Source organism: Chinchilla lanigera, unplaced genomic scaffold, assembly GCF_000276665.1.
Source record: "Chinchilla lanigera isolate Chin_1 unplaced genomic scaffold, ChiLan1.0 scaffold00022, whole genome shotgun sequence".
NCBI lineage: Eukaryota > Metazoa > Chordata > Mammalia > Rodentia > Chinchillidae > Chinchilla > Chinchilla lanigera.
This window is the reverse complement of record NW_004955423.1, coordinates 13,553,444-13,573,566: the sequence shown is the minus strand read 5'-3', so window position 1 is coordinate 13,573,566 and position 20,123 is coordinate 13,553,444.

Here is a 20,123-nt window from a genome sequence, read left to right as displayed (position 1 = left end):
ATTTCGAAGATCCAACTAAGTCCAAGTGTTTCTCTCCTAGTTGCATTTGACCAGCCTACTTTGTTAGTAGCACAATACAATAGTTAAGTTTCCAGAATGTGAAAGCTAGAGATGTTATTGGAATGGGCAGACACAGGGCTAGAAATCGCTAGATGCCTTATTTTGAGCTTGCACAAGAGAGGCAAACTGGGTTTCACTTAAATTGAATGCAGTTGAGGTCTGTGGGAATTTAATACCCCTTAAAGCATCTCCTGGCATGGATAACATAGCACAATTAAATATGTCTTTATATATATACATATATATATGCTTTGAAATAAAATATTTAATATTTCATACTAATTTATAACTACTAATTTGTTACTAAAACAGAGAGGAATGGCAATGAAGCGTAGAGAGAAATAATATTCTGCCACAATGCACACAATATGTTTGGTGCTAACATTACAGTTATTGAATCACTTTCTCTTCAATTTTTCAGCTATGAAATGATAGAAATGCACAAATGTCTGAAGCCCATTCTACTTTACCCTTTCAGCTGAAATTTCATATTCATGTAAACACATACGCTCTATTCCAAAATGCAATTTCTACTAATCATTCTATTTGTATTAAGTGGACAATTTTATATCTAGCAAAAAAGGGTAGTTAAGTATCACATATTTTATTATCATTCCTAAATGAGAAAAAGGACTATGTTATAAGATATATAACCATATTGGTTACAAAAAATTTATCATTCCTCAGAATGTCCTTCGGTATATTATGGTGCCTTTAAATGAGACACTTTGGATCATAGATCAAACCTAAATCTTCATGCTCTTTTCACTGAAATTGTGTTATCTCCTATCTGCATTGCAGTAGACTAGTGATTGATTTTTATAAGTATACAGGTTTACGTCCTTGCACTTATGATTAAATAAAATGTATCTGTGACTGAAGAGATATTGTATATCCTGAGGAAATAACTATCTGCACACAAAGCTTCAAGAGAGAGCCTGTTATTTTCAATTGCACATTTGCTTTATTGAACCTGAAATGCATGTCGTGCCCTGAAAACAATAATAAGATAATATTCTGGTTAATTAGAGCTAAAGAAAGGGTTTCTCTATACAGTGTTGTGCTCTTAGTACCCATATGTGTATGGCAGTAATATTTAATTTGTCAGTCAAGATGTTTGACAAAATAATCATATTAATGAGTCTCAGGCAGTAATGAAAAAATGTGCCTGGCATACTTCCTCATAAAATTTGCTAGATTCCTTTGCAAAGTTACTTCATATTAGCAATAACATACATGTTGCTATAAACAAATCTTGGCCATTTGAGGTGCAATTACTAGTGATAAACTTGCCTAAAAGTAAAAGTTAAGTAAGCAAGCAATGTGACCAAGCACATTTTCCTAGAGCATTAAATAAAATCTTGTTCAAAATCTCTAAAAGGTAGAGGAATATATCTTTCCACCTATCTGTGATTATACATATATATATGAGTCAGTACTCAGGCAGAGATTTTAAAACTTTATTTATCCAACTGCTTGCCCAAATCGTCAAGGTGAGATGGTTAAGAATTTCCTTTTTTGCAAGACAATTCCAGACATGCATGTAGCTCTGAGTGCACATGCTTGTGGTCTTCTGGCTTCCCAGGAATATTTTTTGTGCTTCAAACCTCTCTCTGAACGTTTCATACTCCAGCTTTCTTTTTCAAGGCTTTGAGTTGGTTTCTTCCTTGCTCCAGTTGGTACTGCTGCCTCAGCCATCTGTGATGATAAGTAATTATCACTAATTGTTTTTGACAAATATCCCTTGGAAAAATGTTTGCACTGATCTTAGGCAGATTTGGAACTTATAGAGCAGTTCTGTAACGTTTTTCAGGAGAAAGCTAAAGGTGTCAATCGCACTTCTCTTGGAAAGGTGATCTGAGGAACAGCTATGATTGTGTTGCCAGAGTTTCCCAGAAAACAGACAATAAAGGAACACTGGAAATACAGGGCGTTTTACAAATAATAGAGAGTATATGGGCAGAGGTGCAACTCAAAACCAACCACATTGTTTAGTAATTGAGGAACAGTGATGTCCTTTACCAACGAATGTTCAAATCAGTTGTAATTGCAAGAAACACATAAGAAATTAACGCAACCATATTAATTGGTAAAAGTGCAAAAAAAAATTGATACAAAAAATGTAAGACAGCCTAAAGAAGTTTAGTAAAAATTCATCTCCCTCAATACAATAATATATGTTGTTTGAGACCGGAAATTATTATCTATTCTAGTCACGCTATATCACTTGAACCTAGAACAGTGGCTGAAATGTAACCAGCAATGCACAAATATTCATTGATTAAATGAGTGGAATGTCTCAGTTACTTTTCTCTCAGGTCTGAGACCAAATACTTGATGCCTAAAATTAAGGAAAGAAAGGTTTGTTTAGCTCACAGTTTGTGGAGGTTTCAGTCCACACTTGGCTGGTTCCAAGACAGGGTGACACTTGGCAGAGGGCAACAGTTCATGGTGGCAGAAGACAGCAAAAACAGCAAGAGCAAAAGGGAAGCACAGCAGAGAGAGAGCCTCTTTCCCTCCCTTATATTGTACTCAGGCTTCTCACCCCAGGGCAGGAGTAGCACTCACACCCATAATCCCAGGAGTGAGCCATGAATCAATCATAAACTGTAGAAGCCCGCCCCATGACTTCATGAGGCTTTAGGGGGACATCTAGGTACAAACCATAAAATGGGAGATAATGTTTAAGGGAATACCCAAAGTTGTATGTGTAAATTTAAGGCCTCTTGCAAATTTATATTTTTGCCATTGGGTAGCTATGAATACTAGAATACTATCTTTTTATAGTAAAAATATTTTCAGCATATTATGTATCATTAAGAATGCATTAGAAACATAAGTAGACAAGAGCCAAAATTAAGTACAAGCGTAGCAAATTGATCTACCCCATACGTAAAACTCTGCATAAGGACATCATTTCCTTTGTACTCTTTTGACTACTGCAGTTTAGAGAAGATATTAGTGGGGCCGGGGGTTTAGCTCAGTGGCACAGCGCCTGCCTGGCAAGTGCAAGGTCATAAGTTCAATTCCTGGTACTGGAAAAAAAAACAAAAAAACAAAACAAAAAAAAACAACAAAAAAAGGAGATGATATTAGCCACCCAGATATTCTAATTGCTAGGAACACTGGGATACTTTTATGAAATAAGGTTTAGTGGATCTCCAATACTTTGTTAATATGTAAATTTCACTTTCTGTACACCATTTCAGAACCAGTCTGTCCTTTAGCTCCATGGACAGCACATTGATCATGATAAATTGCACCTAAAATAAAAGGATAAGTATAGTTACAGAATTTGTTGAATAAAATCAACATCATTTGTTTTGAAATACTCTATCATTTTTATTTTTTATCTCCTTTAAAAATTTTTAAAGCTCAACATGGTATTTGTTGTTTCTATTGTAAAGTTATAATTATGTGATTTTTGTTGTTCATTTCTATTCAACTAAAACTGATTCTAAAATTAACATAATGGTATATATTCAGTAGCTCCTTCAGACATTTGTGAAGAATATCACATTTGTAGTTGATAAACTTCTGAAGTTAGAATGTACTGTAAAAAATTATGTATTAAATATATGAGTAAATATATTCACTGATTTATATTCTTTTAAATCTGAATGACATTGTTTCAATTTAAATCATCAGACATTCTATTTGACCCAGATATTTCCCCTTCTTGGTATTTTCCTGAAAGAATTAGAAGCATCTTACCACAGTGGTATATGCACACACGTGTTTATAGTAGCACAATTTGTGATAACCAAATTTTGGAAGCATCCCAAATGTTCATCAACTGGTAAATGGTAAAGAACATTTATTTTTACACAATAGAGTACTACTGTGCCATAAAGAAGGAGAAGCTGGGGATATTTCTCCATAAATGGATGGACCTTGACACCATACTCCTAAGTGAAATAAATCTAACACACATGTATAAATGCCACCTTATTGCTCTGGTATGAGAAACTGAAAGTGTATAAAGAGCAAAATGTATAATAGGTATTGTGAAATAGGAAAAAAATATTCAAGTGGGGAAGGGAACAAGGCAGTGGGGAGAGGGAAAGAAAAGAAGGGAAACATACATGAAAGAAAAAAGAAAGAAAAAATGAGAACAAAGTTTTTGTAAATGGGGAGGGGAAGAGGAGTTGATGAGGGGTAGGGGAATGGGAAGAAAAGAAAAGTTATACCATGTACAGGTGCCAGTTTCCTATGGTGAATGTGATCATTCTATCTACATAAAATTTACCAATAAATTCTGATTGGAAACAATCAAAAATAAATAAATAAATCATTAATGATATATAATGTCCACTTGCTCAGATTTTACCGTATTCGAACCATCATCAATCAAGATATGTATTCTGTTGTATTACTGCATTACTCGGTTCATTCTTGGTCAGTGGAGATTCTACCATAAAGGAGTTGTCTATAGATACTGAAAGTGTTAGCTATTCCATTGCAAAATGATTTGCTTTTTTATTTTGAGTTTCTTGTCTTCTGTTTTAAACAAACTAGGTTGGCTAATAAGCAATGTAAGTTTTTAAGAAAACTAAGTAAGTAGGACACACTATATCTATAAAACATCCTCTGGTAATTAATTAAAAGAGACTTTTAGGGCATGTTGATTTTTTTAGTTTTAAGTTCTTCACTCTTATTGAAGAACTGGTAAGTAGTAAAGACTACATCAATAGTTACTGAAATGTTAAATAATTTGGCTAATTTCATATCAATCCATAAAGAATACAGTGAGATGAGAAAAATTAAACACATTTTCAAGCATTTTCACAATTGACAGTTGGCAGAGTAGTATAATGAAGTGTGAAACATGTCAGGATGATATGATACATGGTATATTTATCATTATTGATTAATTTGAAGGTTTATAGTACAAACTCTCAATTTCATTTAAAGTATATTGTTTAATTTTACAGTGCCAACTTTTCTGTTCTGAGTTGATTTTGTTTTTGACATAATGCTGTGGTTATTTTGGCTTTGTATAAGTTTAGTTTTCTTTTTTTTCTTTTTTCTTTTTTTCTTTGCCAGCCAACCTCCCATTCTTTGCCAGGAAATGCATGGGACCCCTTCAGGGGAAGAAATGGGAACAGCTGTCCTACCCGATTTTACTGCCAACTTGAGTCTTTTTAGGCCAATTCAGGCTACTGATTCTCTGGACACCTCATGCACCAAACTCAAAAAGTTTTTCGGTGTCATTTATTAATGCTTTTAACAAAATTTATTATATATAAAGCCTTTATTTATTTTTTTCCATGCTAAGCTTCCTAGAAATCAACTAAAAATTTACAATGAGTGAGAGATTGGCGTCTGAAAAATGTACTTTCTTCTCTACGCCAGACTACTAGAGCTATTTTTCCACTGCAGTGTTCTCTTCTGAAGCTGAACAGCAGCAAGGTGAGTAATTATTAGAAGCACAGCAAGTTCCTGGATGCAGTCAGCTTGGTGAAGAGCTTATTCTAAGGCATGTGAATACATGTAGAGAGGAAAAAGGATTTCCAAAGCAAGCAGATACCTTTGAAGAGTTGATACACCTAAAGTGATCCCAAAGCAACACATTTGGCTGCCTGTGATTCTCTCTGGAAAATGCAATATGGTGTGTTCTAAAATATATGTTATAATAACTATTTATTCAAAGCAATGGCTGAATGTAAAGAATGCAGTTCTAGGGGAAAATAAAATATCTTTCCAGTTATACACAGAACATTAGCTTGAGCTAAAGCTATAATCAGAACTTTCTTTCTGAATTATAGTTAAGGACAAAATTCATAAAATAAAAAAGCATGCATCATTTACACAGAACTTTGCTACACTTCTCTTAAAAACCATTTACTGATTCATTAAGTTTTCTCTTTCCTTTCCTTTTCTCGCTCCAAGTGGCCCTCTCTGCACTGTGCACTGATGGGAAAGCAACCCTAAAAGGTAAGAGTTCTGAGAAAGTGGTTTGTCTTAGTGTGTGTTATTACACGGAAAGACTGAAATCCTAGAGATGCTTAGAGGCAAAGCCTTCTGTGCCCTTAAGCACTTAGGTTAGAGAACTCTGCATGGTAGATGTCAACCACACACTGGACTACAAATGGCATACTGCTTTCTAAAACACAGCTTCTTGCGGTCAGGGTGACTCACTTACTTTCATTTTATATTTACCTCTCAGAGGCTTTAGTCACGGGTGCTTACACTTTTTCGAAGCCATGAGATTTACTTGCCATTTACACCTTAGCATTAATACATAATTTTAGACTGTTTTTAGATCACACAGGACCTTTGAGATGTAGATGCATGCCTTTTGAAGCTATTGAATGTCTACAGGTAAAGATGTAGAGTTTTTGATATGAGCAACTGAAAGAAGTATTTTGATTAAGGAATATTATTACCAAGTCTGAGAAGAGATACAGTGACAATATGATATCACATGTCCCTGATGCCCTAGTCTTCATTTCATAATTTTATTTGCTTATATATTGCCTCACTGCCCTTTCCTGGGAGGAAGCTTGGAAAATCAAGAATGATTTATTTTCACTGTAAGGTTGAAATATGGAAGCACCTATTAGGGAATAGACTGGAATTGGACTGACTGGCTCCACTGGAAGACACAGTATTGTCTCCTGAGGTATTATGAGTGATAACATTAACTTTTGTCTAAAACTATATTCTAAAATGTCTCATCACAGGACCAAAACAATATGAAAGAATATTCTGGAACGACTGTTCAGTGAAATCAATGTGGAATAGGTTAGTGACAAAATGTGTGTTTCGGGCAGATATATTTTTATAGGTACCAAAAAAAAATCACTGCTGAGATTCACTTAACTAACTACTGGATGTCAGTATTGGTCCACTGTATAAGAATATGAAAAAAATACAAATCTAAATTTTTTACAATAAAATGAATATATTGGAATATTTCATTTTTAGAAAGGATACAATAAAAACTCATTAAAAGAATTCTTTATCCAGCTTGTTTACTTCACCACAGAGTCAAAGTATTAATAAGATTTTAAAATAAATCTGTTCTGATACTTTAATTCACATATTTGAAAACACTGCAACAAGGTGAGGAGCAAAGCAATGCCTTTAAATAACTCTATTTATCTGTACAAAATATCTCACAGTGCAGTTTTGTAAAGTTATTTTTGCACATATTAATTTAAAATTATCTTACTTAAAGAAAACAACTAAAACATATCATGACAAAGGTTTGTAATTAAATCTACATATATATGTGTTATACATATGTATTATATATGGATATATATAATTTTCACACAAATGTTTTGCTTTTAAATATTACTTTTTATAAAGTGACAAGATTTTTAATGTACTCTACAGCAATGTTTTGCACCATTTTCTCATCATTGTCCATAAGAAGAAATGACAGAGACTAACCGGAGGTATTAAACACTAAAGAAAAACAATTTATGAGAAAGTTAAATTTGATCCCATGGAGGCTCAAGCCAGTGTAATAGCTAAGGCATTTTAAGGAAATTTATTTTATTTTAGTGCATTTAGTTTATATGCTTTGCTCCAACAACCTACAGGTCAATTTTGTCATCCTACTACCCCAAGGAAAATCCATTGTCAACTAGTGATTATATTCCCATTGCCCCATGAAAAATATTGTTCTTTATTCAAGTCTTACCTTTGCTTTTGGGTTCAAAATGCTTACTACATGTTGAAGTGCAACTACTTTTATCATTTTAGCTTTCAAAGGCTAATTTGATGCAATTGAAATATAAAATTGAAATGATTTACTGATTGTTATTTACCAGTTATTCTAGTGAATTTAATAGATTATACCCAAAATGTTTTGATTTAGCCTCCTCAAATCCCCTATAAAATAAAACCATTCATACATAGATATTAAAACATTTGTTTTAAAAATAAAGCTTCTGCTTTGCTACATCATTCTTCCCCCTCCAAATTTATTTTTTCTCCTTAAGTTGTATGGTATACTGTCTAAAAGTCTTATATAATATCTTCTTGTCAGTGAATGTATTTGGAGTTGATCTCCACAGTACTGCACCTTTTATCTGTGTTTCTATTAGCATTTATCTCCTGTTCTAACATGAACCATTTTAAGAAAGGGAAATTGTTATATTTTGAAATAAATTACACTTGTAAATGAAGTAAAAATTCTCAGAGAGATCTCACTTAAAAGTGTCTAAAGGCCAAAAGTAGTACTGGATTATTGGTTATATCCTTACACAAAAGTAGCTCCTTCATACACAAATGGTTTGAAGCAAATATACCTTTTCAGAAAAAGATCCAACTTGCTAAATCTGGCTTCGTCTAGAAAACCACATCCTGTAACTGCTTTCAGGTAAAAATATAGTATAAATATTTATTAATAATTTTCAAATAAAAATTTCTTTATCTCCTATTATTTGTTTCCAACATTTAAAATATTGTGTATAGATTAAGGAAAAAGGATAATCAAAACTGAAAGAAGTCTTAATTTGAAATGCATCATTTATAATACATACTCTCAGTAAATTATACAGTAATACAGTTAACTGGATATAAGACTGAAACCATTTCTTAAAACTATCCCGCATGATCTGTTAGTCATGTTTTTCATGACTGGGACAAATGGCTACCCACAAATTAAAGGAAAAGTGGTTAATTTGGCCCCTGGTTTCAGATTTTTCAGTCTATGATTGTCTGGCTCCAAGGCAGAAACATCATAGCAGAAAAGAATTGGTAGAGCAAAGCCACTCACTTCATGGTAGAGCAGGGAACAGTAAGAGGGAGGAAGTGACCAGAAGCCAAAGATATACCCAACGTCACATTTCTATGACCCAGTGTGATACAGCAGTATGTGTGTTTTACTAATTTCTCAGGCACTCCAAAACCAATCAAGTTGACAAATACACGTAACAGCCACATTCCATTATTTATCAACTTGGTATCCAGACACATTCCTTGAACAATAGTTAGTCTCTAAATAAAGACAATAACAAGTTCATAATTCTGCCTAACATGATAAAACTATCCTAAATACAACCAAAAAATGCAGCAATCCCTTCCCTGAAGTGTTTAACAGTTCCAACATTGCTCCGCAGTCCAAATCAAAGTCTCTTCTGAGACTCAAGGCAAAATCTTAGCCTGGAAACTGTAAATTTAAAGAGCAAGTTACTTATACCAAAAGTACAATGATATAGAGTAAACATATCCATTCCAAAAGGGAGGACTAGGGTGATAGAAAAAGAATAGGGTGCAAGCAATTCTGAAATGTAGCAGGACAAACATTCTTTTATAGCTTCATGTCTGTCTTCCACAGCAGAGTGGTGAGTTGTGGGTTCCAGGGGGCTTGAGTAGCTCTCTCCTTGTGGCCTTGCCAGTTCTAGCTTACACAGCTGCTCTTGTGGGCTGCCTTGTGTTGACTGTCTGTGACATGTGTTCCATATTCTTGACATCTCTGACTTCTTAGGGTCTACACTGCAACTTTAGTTTTATTTCCAGAGCTTCATGTACCCACCCTTCTCAAGCCTGAATTTCTAGGTTTCCTTTTGAAATCTAGGTGAAGCCTCAGTGACCCCACAAGACATGGATCCTGCCTAGTAGACAATCCCAGGATCTGCCACCAGCTAAATCAGTAGGCAGGACACCTTGTAGCATATATAAAGCAGCCTCTACCTTCCTTCATGGTTAATCTGCATGAAATTAATTCTAGGGGACCAAGTAGCCAGGTGGCCTTCCTGAAGCAGGAGATTCCTGATCTTCCTTCTCAAAGGAATCAGTGATAGTTTTTTATTCTTGAACCTGCCTTGGATGGGATCTTACTGATTCCTGAAATTCCCTCAAGGCATCTTTCTTTTTATTCCATTTTTAATGACACTAGTCTCTTCTGCAATCACGGGTCTTTGGCTTCATCTTTACAGGTGGTCCTTTTCAGGCCAAAATTTAATTTTTAAATAGTTTTCTTCTGCTGCTTGGTCCCAATTCTTACAATAAATCTTACTAAAAGCAGCCAGAAGTACCCATGCTAAAACTTGGATGTTGAGCTATTTTGAATTTTTTCTCTGCCAGATCTATTAACGCACAGCTTTAAATTCAGTTTTCTACAAAGTCTCAGGGAATGAACAAATTTTAGACCTTTTTTATTCTTGGCCAGAGTGTAACATGCATGGCCTTTAGTCTAATTCCCACTGAAGTGCTATATCCCAACTGAAAACTCCTGAACCCATTTTTTATTGTTCACATTTCTGACAGCATTCTGGCCTTTCATCTCTAAATAGAATCATCCATCAAGTTCTGTTTACAGTATTTTATAGATTCTTCAGTCCATACCTCCAAACCTTTCCAAATTCCTCTCTCAAGTCACTTCCAAAAGCTTCTAAAGCAAATAGACCCCACTTCTCTGGTACCAATTCTCTGTATTAGTCACCTTTGCCCTCACTGGGACACAATACTTGATACTCAAAACTTAAACAAGGAGAGATTTAATTTGGCTCATAGCTTCAGAGGTTTCAGTACGTGATCAGCTGGCTTCAAAGAGAGAACATCATTGTGTAGGATGCGGCAAAAGCAAAGCTTCTGAGTCTCTGGCAGGAGGGAGCAGAACAGAGGATCAGTGAGGAGGGGACCAGAGACCAGATATAGACCCTCTATCTAGGTCATGCCTCTGTGATCCTCTAGACACACCCAGAGATGTGTTTTACTAATATGCTAGGCAGCTCCCAAGACAATCGACTTGATCAACTTGTACATTTGCTTATATAATTACTCACACAGCTATGAAGTTGCAGAGTCACTTAAAATTATTTATACGTTTATCTATGTGAGAACCAGGATTGAAACCATTAAAGTATCAAAATCTTGATTATACATGATAGCTGGTGGAAATCATAAATAAGACTCTGTAAACCATACAATAGCTTCATAAATTTGACACATTTAATTCTGTAACAAATGTAATCTTATGGAGACTTTTACAGAAGTCAATTGTCCATGACTCTTTCACAGTTTTGCACATCTTGCGAGAAGAATTACTGATTATTCCATTCAGTATTATCTTGTCAAAGGTACTTGTGAAGCAAATAGCCTTGACCCGCAGGGATAGTGCTCCTCCTCCTATACACACATTTTGAACAATTGCCAGGTTTACTATCTAGTACAACTAAGATACTATTTCCCTTCATAGTGATGGTCAAGTAAGCTCACTCCATTTAAGAAGATTAGATTTGGCCCACCATCTTGAGTGTAGGTACCACCTAGCCTCCTTACCTCATCTTGTGGAAAGTGAGTTTCTGTACTGGTACAGATGTTCAAACTTCTGCTGTTGCTGCTGTGAATGAGTAGTAGGGACCTTTGTCTCTGACACAAAAGTTTGTTTTCTGTCAATCTTCATAGTGCTTGCTATACAGAAAGAAGGGCAATTCAGAATCCACAGTTCTCCACAGTCACATCCAGTGTTTAAGTGTTTTCAATAGCTGACTCACAAGTTTGAGAATAAATATGAGAATATTCAATAAGCCATGAAGCTTTGCATGTCTAACCCCTAATTTACTTCTCCGGGTCTATCTTGTTCACATTTTTTCCACATTGTCTTTGCAACTTCACTGAACTTCTTGTTTATTACTCATTAGGGAGCTGAATTTTCTCAAGTCATCTGGAAGGAGATGAAGGATGTGGAAACTTTTCTTTCATATTTAGCACTTATTTATGCTTTACTTTTAGTGGAGACATTAGTCTTCTAAAGGAACTTCAGCTGAACCCAAGATAGAAACAAGGATTTTAGTTATAGCTCTAAATAACTTCTAACTTTTCTTTCTCACTATATTTAAATTAGCTTTGTGTTTACAGTTTTATTAATATTGCCTCCTTTCTTAGATTTCTCAGCTCCAAATCAGGCACAATGATTGTCTTTCTCATGACATTTGTCACATATAAGTCACCAAAGGGATTCACACATAGAATCTCAACAGGTGAATGTTGGATGAGTGACACAATACTTATAGACTGTTGAGGAAATATGTCAATATTTAAATTAAAAAACAAAATTAACATTATGTATATGTGATAGGATCTGATTTACTCTGAAAATTAGCTGAAATGTAGTATGTACAGTACATGTAAGAGGTTTGCATAGAGTAGGTGCTCAGTAAGTTTAAGTGTTTTAAATCATCAGATATTTATTGTGTGTACCTAATATTGTAAGAACTATTTTAAGTGCTAGGAACACTAATGTGACCTAGGAACTATCCCTTGTGCTTTATGAATGAAGAAGACCACTTTTATGGAAGAAGAATATACAGATAAGCTGAGTGTTACAAAAACAACAGTTGAAAGAGGAGAAGGAAGAAGAGGAGGAGGAGAAGAAGGAAAAAGAAAGCAAGTCTAAGCTGCTCCAAGACATTGTGGTGTAAACTGATGTAATAGACACTAGCCAAAAATACATGTTTTCTAAAATAATTTTTGATAAAAAAAATTCAAAATATATAGTACCAGAGGGGCCAATGTAAAGTTAATTATGAATGAGGTATTCTGATGGGTCAAATTTTGCTGAATAAAGTTCAAAATAAAATCACGAGGCTGAAAGTTAATTAAATGTTATTATCAAAAATCAATTTATCCAAGCATAGAACAGAAGTAGTGCACTAAATTATGCAATGAGAGAAGCTATATAATCTATGGTGGTAACTAGATTAGAATAGAAGAATTAGAACCAGAAAATTGTATTCTCTTCCTCTTTCTCTAAGTAAATGCTAAAAATAAATAAAATAAAGTAAAATAAAATGAAGCAAAACGCACTGATTTTTGAAAAAAATTTACTTCAGGTATTTTGTTCAGTGAAACTAAAACATCAGGACCCAGACTCAGGCCACTGATCTTCATATGAGATATTCAAACCAAGGGAAGTGAAACTGAGAGTGTGATGCTGAATATGGACTGCTATTTCCAGAGGACTGGATTAGGCCACCAGATTAGTGGAGGTCTCTATTTCTTTCTCTCTCTACCTTAACTCAAGGCTAGTAAGCTATAATCCCTCAATAAAATTCAAATCAAAAAAGCCACCAGTAACCATATTTTCCACAGTCTGTGGCAAAGTCATATGCTATCAGAAACTAACAGTATGTGACTATTCATAATTTTTGGTGAGAAATGACAGTGTGTTACATTAAAAGGCACTGGTCAAAGCCTATATCGCATGCACGTGCTACCTTTGTAAGAGTAGCAGACTAAACGCTTTAGTGTATATGATCTATTGCTTGTGAAATTTCACAGTCTGAAATCAGAAAATATTTTTCCCCATGGGTCTACTTAACTTTGGTGATCACTTAACTACATTGATGAGGCAGAGAGGAAAAACTTCCATTTTTTCCTCGAAAGACTGAATTTTCACGCTCCATGAATTGGGGAAAGAGTGGAAGAAAGGAAGAGTGAGCGAAAATCATTTCTCATAAAAATAGATAATAGTCTTTGCTCTTTGAAAGGGAGAAAAATAAGAAAGTGGGATTCATTTTGTGTTCTTTGAGATTCCCGTCTTTTGTCACATTATTCAGTATACAGTACTTTCTATTTTGCAGTAGCAAAGAAATAAATGCACTGAATACCTTGGGATCATTCCTTCTGCACATGTTAACACTAACTTAATATGTGAATAAGTTACCACTACCCAAAGAAGCTAATTGTCCCAGTCTTGAAAGATGGAAAACTTTCTCCCAATGATTATTATGGAAATTTATAATAATAAAACATAGAAAACTCTTTGAAAACAGTAAAGTAAATGAGTATGATTGATCCTGTTAAATAATGGTTTTGTAATCAAGGATACATTTTTCAATGAGCTGATGTGTGTGTGTATAAATATCACTTAGTTCAGGAGACTTCTTTTCCATCTTTCAATTATAAGATCTTTTAGGCAAAGAATCAGGTCATGCTCATTTATAATTTTGCTAGAGTCCTTCAAATTACAATCCCCTATAGGTCACAATGAGTACACAGAAACTTCATTTAATGACAGAGTCCTGCTCCTGAGACTAGGTTGTTAAATGACTTGATAGCTGAATGGGAAATTGTGTGTTCATAAAAATTACTGACCAAAGAAATGATCAAAGGAAACTACAACTTGATGACTTTGCTTTTATTTGTATGACCCTTATATGCAGTACAGCAATGTAGAACAAAATGAAACTACTGCACTATACAGTAACATCAGCAAAAATTATAGTACTGTACTGTAAAAGAAGCCTCCATACGTGGCTCCGCCTTTTGGATTCCTGCCTCCTAAATCCTAACGTGGGTCACAAGTCGGAGCAGCAGGTCGTGAGTCCAAACAGTCGTTAAACGGATAGGTTGTTAGAAGAGGAGTAACTGTATGCAAATTGTGCTGTTATTTTTAATAATGGGGAAGTTGAGTGTTTGAATAGAATTCTATCTTAGAAAAAAATTTGAGTTCTTTTATTGAAATATTTAAAAGAGAATTTTTAGAGTTATTTTAACTTTAGAGAGAGAAGGTCCTACATAAGTCATTGGATATGTACAAGTAAAAGAAAATAAGTACAATTAAATTTATTAGCCTAAGGAAAAGATGATTCTTTTTAAAATTCATGTTAATGACAAAGTACAAACAACTCTACATATTATATGACTCAGCCAATTACAGAAACATGGGTTAAAATGGACCACAAGCATTGATCTGAAAGGACAATAGGTATAGCAGTCATATGTGGGTACTACATTTTTGGAAAGATACTACAAGACAGTTAATGCATTTTTCTTCACAAGAAATAGCTGATGAAACATGCCTCTATGTCTTACAAGAATAATTAATAGTTATTAACAAGTAAATGAAACAACAGATGTTCAACACTGAGTCTACTGTAAACTAAAGAGATATTTACTTTGAAGAGTACTCAAGAACAATAACAGTTTTTAATGTAGTCCACCTTCCAGACAGGCTACTTGGATTTGTGCTCATATACTATCTTCATATCAACATTGTCATTTTGATGATGCAAATCCTAATTCTGTTGCTGAAAAATAAAACTAAGAGAAATTCCACAATATTTGCAGAGTCATAAAGCTAATAACTCTGCAGTGAGGTTTCCAAAATTTGTCCTAATAATTTTCACAATTTTACAGTCATCACGTACAGTCTGTGGTGGCATCAGTTCTAATTATGGTGTCAATCCTGAGTGAGGCAGTACTGTATAATCAAGGCTTATGATCTCAAGTCAGCCTGTTGAGTTTCAATTCTGGATCTGTTGCTACTTAGTGTGTGATCTTAGGCAAATTATTTGACTGTGCTAAGGCTTGTGATCTTCCTGTATTAAATGGGAACATTAATAATTCTGTCCTGTAGAGTCATCTGCATATAAGCCTGAATACCATGGGAGAGACAGCAGAAATAAACACTGATTATTTTAATAGATAATTATAATAATACATCTTATTAAAGGAGAGAAAACACCATAATATCTGTTAATAGTTTGAGTGAAAGTTTACTTTCCTCATAAATGCTATCAACTGCTACTATGTACCCAGCTTTTCTATTATTGTTAAAAAACAGAATAGAGAAAGAAAGTACACATAGTCAAGACAGAAATCCAGACATCTGTATTTGTCTAAGTTGAGGAGAAGAAGAGGCCAGAAAAGTCACAAGACAGGAAGGGAGAGGGAGGGAGAGTGAGATCAGAAGGATGGTGGAGAGGAGATGGTGTCCTGGTGGTGAAATAAAGCCAAGCAGAAACCAGCATACGCCTGAGGAAGATACAATGCAAAATGTGACACTTGGTAAATGAGGCCTGAATGTGTTTGTGTGAGATTGGCCTACCCTAATATGTAAGAATTTATAGAGTGAATCAGAACAACTCTTACTCATTTTGCTAAGTCTCTTCCTGTGTGATTTAAATTTAAATATTTTCATAACAATTTCAGAATGAAATAATTAATACGCAAGAAAATATGGCAGCAGTGGCTCATACTCATATTGGCAGCATGATTAGAAAGAATCTATGACATTTGGCTTAAATGATAGTTTTTTAAAAAGCTTTGTAGGAATTTCTTAACAATGATGACATTATTTCCCACCATTTACCTCTTGAAGTTCTCAGCATTGTAAAATTGTTTCCGTTAACTATGTATGTTTTTATACTCTTTCTTTTTCAAAATCTTTGCATTTGCTATCCCTTCTGTTTGGATTCTTATTTCTAGAACGTATATATCTTTTTGGTCTTTAAAACTGAATTGAATTATCAGTGCCTCAGAAATCTTTACTACAGAGTCCTCCAGGTTAATTCTTTTTTCCTAGTTCTCACACATTGTGTCCTGTGTATTTGCTTGTGGTGCAGCCAATTTATAATTGAAGTTAAAATTCTATAATTTGTTAGTGTTGTCATTTCACTTCAAATATAAGCTTCACACGTGTAGGACCAACAGTGCCTGGCTTATTCTCCCCTGAAGCCCCAGTTTCTTGCACATATTACTATTGTTACAGAAAGAGAAAAAGAATTTTTGTAGACTAGAGAAACAGAAAAAGCCATTCCCATGGATTGGAGGTCCTTGCATCACATTGCTGCTGTATATTATCACATGATGTTTAGCATAGAGTGAGTAATACAGAGTTGAAGAATTTACCCATAAATCAATGCGTGCTACCTCTCATATCTTTAACATTTCATGTGGCATACAGTCGAACCTTGAGATGTTAGCACTTGGTAGCTTGCACTCCACTAAACAGCATAAACTAAACCTGCACAGGACAGGAGTTCAGAATCTAAGTGAGCAAACCATGAAAGCTTAACTGAAAGAAAACACATGATCAACATTTTAAATAGCAAAGAAAACAAATTATATTTCAGCACTTAGGAGGTTAAAACTTCCTACTTATTTTGTCTCAGCATGACACATTTGCAGAGAAACTATCAAAATATCTCTATAGGCGAGTATGCTGAGGTATAGGGACATGCTGCTCTTGAATCTCTCAGCCTGGAGTCAGGTCAGGATAACCAGCTGTGATAAATTGTAAAGTAAGTATATAAAATTTGACAAGCTAGGCGAGGATTTACTTATCAGAGTGTTCTAAATCTTTTGTTCTTAGATTTGTCCCTCAGATTGTTCAAAGGTAGCCAAACAGCATGCAAGATCAGGAGTAGGCCATGCAGCAATTGCAGAGCATATATATTTTTCACTTCTTTGGCTTATTGTTCTCATCACCAATTTGCATTGCATTGTTCTCGCTCCTGTTTAGAAACACTCTGCTCTCCCGCAGAGCCACGCTTACCTACTCTAAAATGCAATGTGCACTGAGGTGAGCATAGTCACTCTACGTAGAGATGGCGAATCCATTCAGCTTTGCAACACTGATCTGCAAGGGAAAAGTGCGAGAACTAGAGCAGAAGGGTTAGGAGGGCACAGAAAAATAATGGAGTAAGTAGAGTTTATCTAAGAAAAGTCTCAAAATCCAACAGTCACTGAAAAAAATCTACCTATTTGCAAATTATCTCCAGCAATCTAGATTCTTTTAATAATTTCTAGGACTTCTGGGGTAATATGTAACTAATAGGATAAGAATTTAACATGGAATGCACTAAAGTCTGCTTAATGAGATAAGGAAAATAGTTCATGGTATTTCTATTATTAAAATTTCTGCAGAATATGTTTTAAATAAAGAAGCCAAGCCAACAGTTATGTTTTCAAAATTAGCTAGGTTCTCCTCTTCCCAGCACTCATGATGTTTCTTCCCAGCTGATGAGTAGAGGAAATTAGTTCTTACCTCATTAGTAAAATTCATATGTATTGAAGGCTGTTTATTTCTTTGCTAACTTGTCACCAGCTACTGGCCTTTGGACCTCATAATGTGAGCTTTTCTTTTTCACATGTACGTATTTATTTGCACTGAAAAAGGTCTTCTGCAGGGTTCAACGTCTTTTCGTGTTAACAGGATTAATCCTCCCTTGATTCTGATGCTTGCTGTGCGGGCAAAGCTACATACTCCTTGTCAGGCCCTGCGTCTCAAATAAGACTATACTCATATAATAAAGAATAAGGTTACAGATGTTTTGAAATTGAAAAAATTATCTGTATTTTTACATAATGCAGCTTGAAGAAAATAAGGATCAGGGTCAACAGTAGAAAAGAAAAAATGGAAACATTTATTCTGTTTGTTTTTCTTTTTTGACACAGGACCTTGCTATGTGGTTCAGGCCACCCTTGAACTCCAGAAGATCCACTTGCCTCAGCCTCCTGAGTGCTGGGATTTCAGGCGTGCACTACCACACCCAGCTGGCATTTACTTAATAATATAACTCTTATAAAAAAATTTATCTGCCAGTCCCTACTTGCTATTTCAAAAATATTGAGTGTTTCTCTTGTATGAGAAACACAAATTATAAATAAAGAAGATAGAGAACTGGAGAAAGATAGACAACTGGAGGTAGGGAGATAGGTGTTTCTTAAATGGAAAGGGGATAAAAAGTGTTTTTTTTTTTTAACTTTACCTTGTTTTCTTTTTTCATACAGAATTTACGCATTTAGCTGGGCTTGGAGAGCAGACAAAGAGTAGCATTGACATAACTTGCATGTGTTTTATGCTGACATTTTAAAGACATTTCCTGTATATAGTTGCCACTGGAGGTCTTGCTTTTGCTTTAGACTTCAGCAGTACAAATTTGCTTTTCTCTGCTCTTGGTAGATTCATAATTCATTGATGGAAAATTATCAAAAGAATAGGCATAACAGCAACAAAGAGAAAGGCTTAGAGAGTATCAGAATGCCTCTTGTAGTGAAATTGTGAGTATTTATGACTACTAAGCAAGAAAAAATTAAAACTGACCCAGATCCCTGCAAGTTTTGTCTTCTAGGAAGAAGAAGTTTGATATTATCTTTCAAACAATACAAATGTATCCCTATATTTCTCAATAAAGATGTCTCTGTTAAATTTACCACGTAATCATTGGTGTTATCCCAGATTTTTACATTTTTTTCCTCTAGTCACAAAGCATTCCCATATGGCAATGCATGTAAACACACATAGCTTCAAATGCTGGTATAGCATTAAAGCCTAATGATAACATATGTATATGACCTGCATCTCATTTTAAATTCTGCATTGCATACGCTACTGCCAGAGTAGGATTTCCAGTTGAATGCATCCAGCTTCATGAACATCAACATTTGCAAAAGCAAGTATATCATTCTTCACTGTAGAAATATTCCCTTTTACTGAATCCTTTTAATTTTACTGTTTTAATTAATAGACATGGGTCATCAAACCTGTGACTGAAATTACTTCATATTGTCCCATTCTCTACCATGCCATTATGTTCTGTGTAATTTTATACTTTGAATTTTAACTTAATTCAATTAATATTTGTTTTCTGTTTACTGGTGCTACTAGAGTTGAAGAATTATTGACTCAATATTGTACGAGACAAGCAAAAAAATACATAGGCTAGACATAGGCTTTATAAAACAGGACAAGTATTATTAATTAGCACATGTATTTGCATAACACACATTGTCTGTGTCCAGCAGTCAAAGTAGTCCTCAGCAGAAACCTCCTGAGCCTTATCTTTACCAGCTTTTCTGGTCTTCTGAGCTCTGGCCAGAATCTCCCATACAGTACTACCTCAGGCATTCCAGCTCTACTTTTTCAGCTGGCATGTCCAAATCTTTCCTATCTCTTCTTACAAGACATTCCCAAAGATTCATGGACCACATGATCAGGTATAGTTACAGCAATAACCCTGCTTCTCTGGTACCAAATTCTGTCTTAGTTACTTTTCATCTTGCTGAGGCAAAATACCCAACATCCAAAGTTAAATCAGAAAAGGTTTACTTAACCCACAATTTGTGAAGGTTTCAGCCGACAGTTGGCTGGCTCCAAGGCAGAGTAGCACATGGCAGAGAAGCAATAGTTCTTGGTGGCAGAAGATAGCAGAAGCAATAAGAGAAAGTGATAAAAGCCTCTTTCTGTCCTTTATATTGTATCCAGTCTACCAGGATTAGGACAGTACCAGTCCAATCAGTGGACTGATCCAGAAGTCACCCATCCTTAAAATCAGCACCCTTAATCTCAAAATTGCACTACAAATCAATCACAC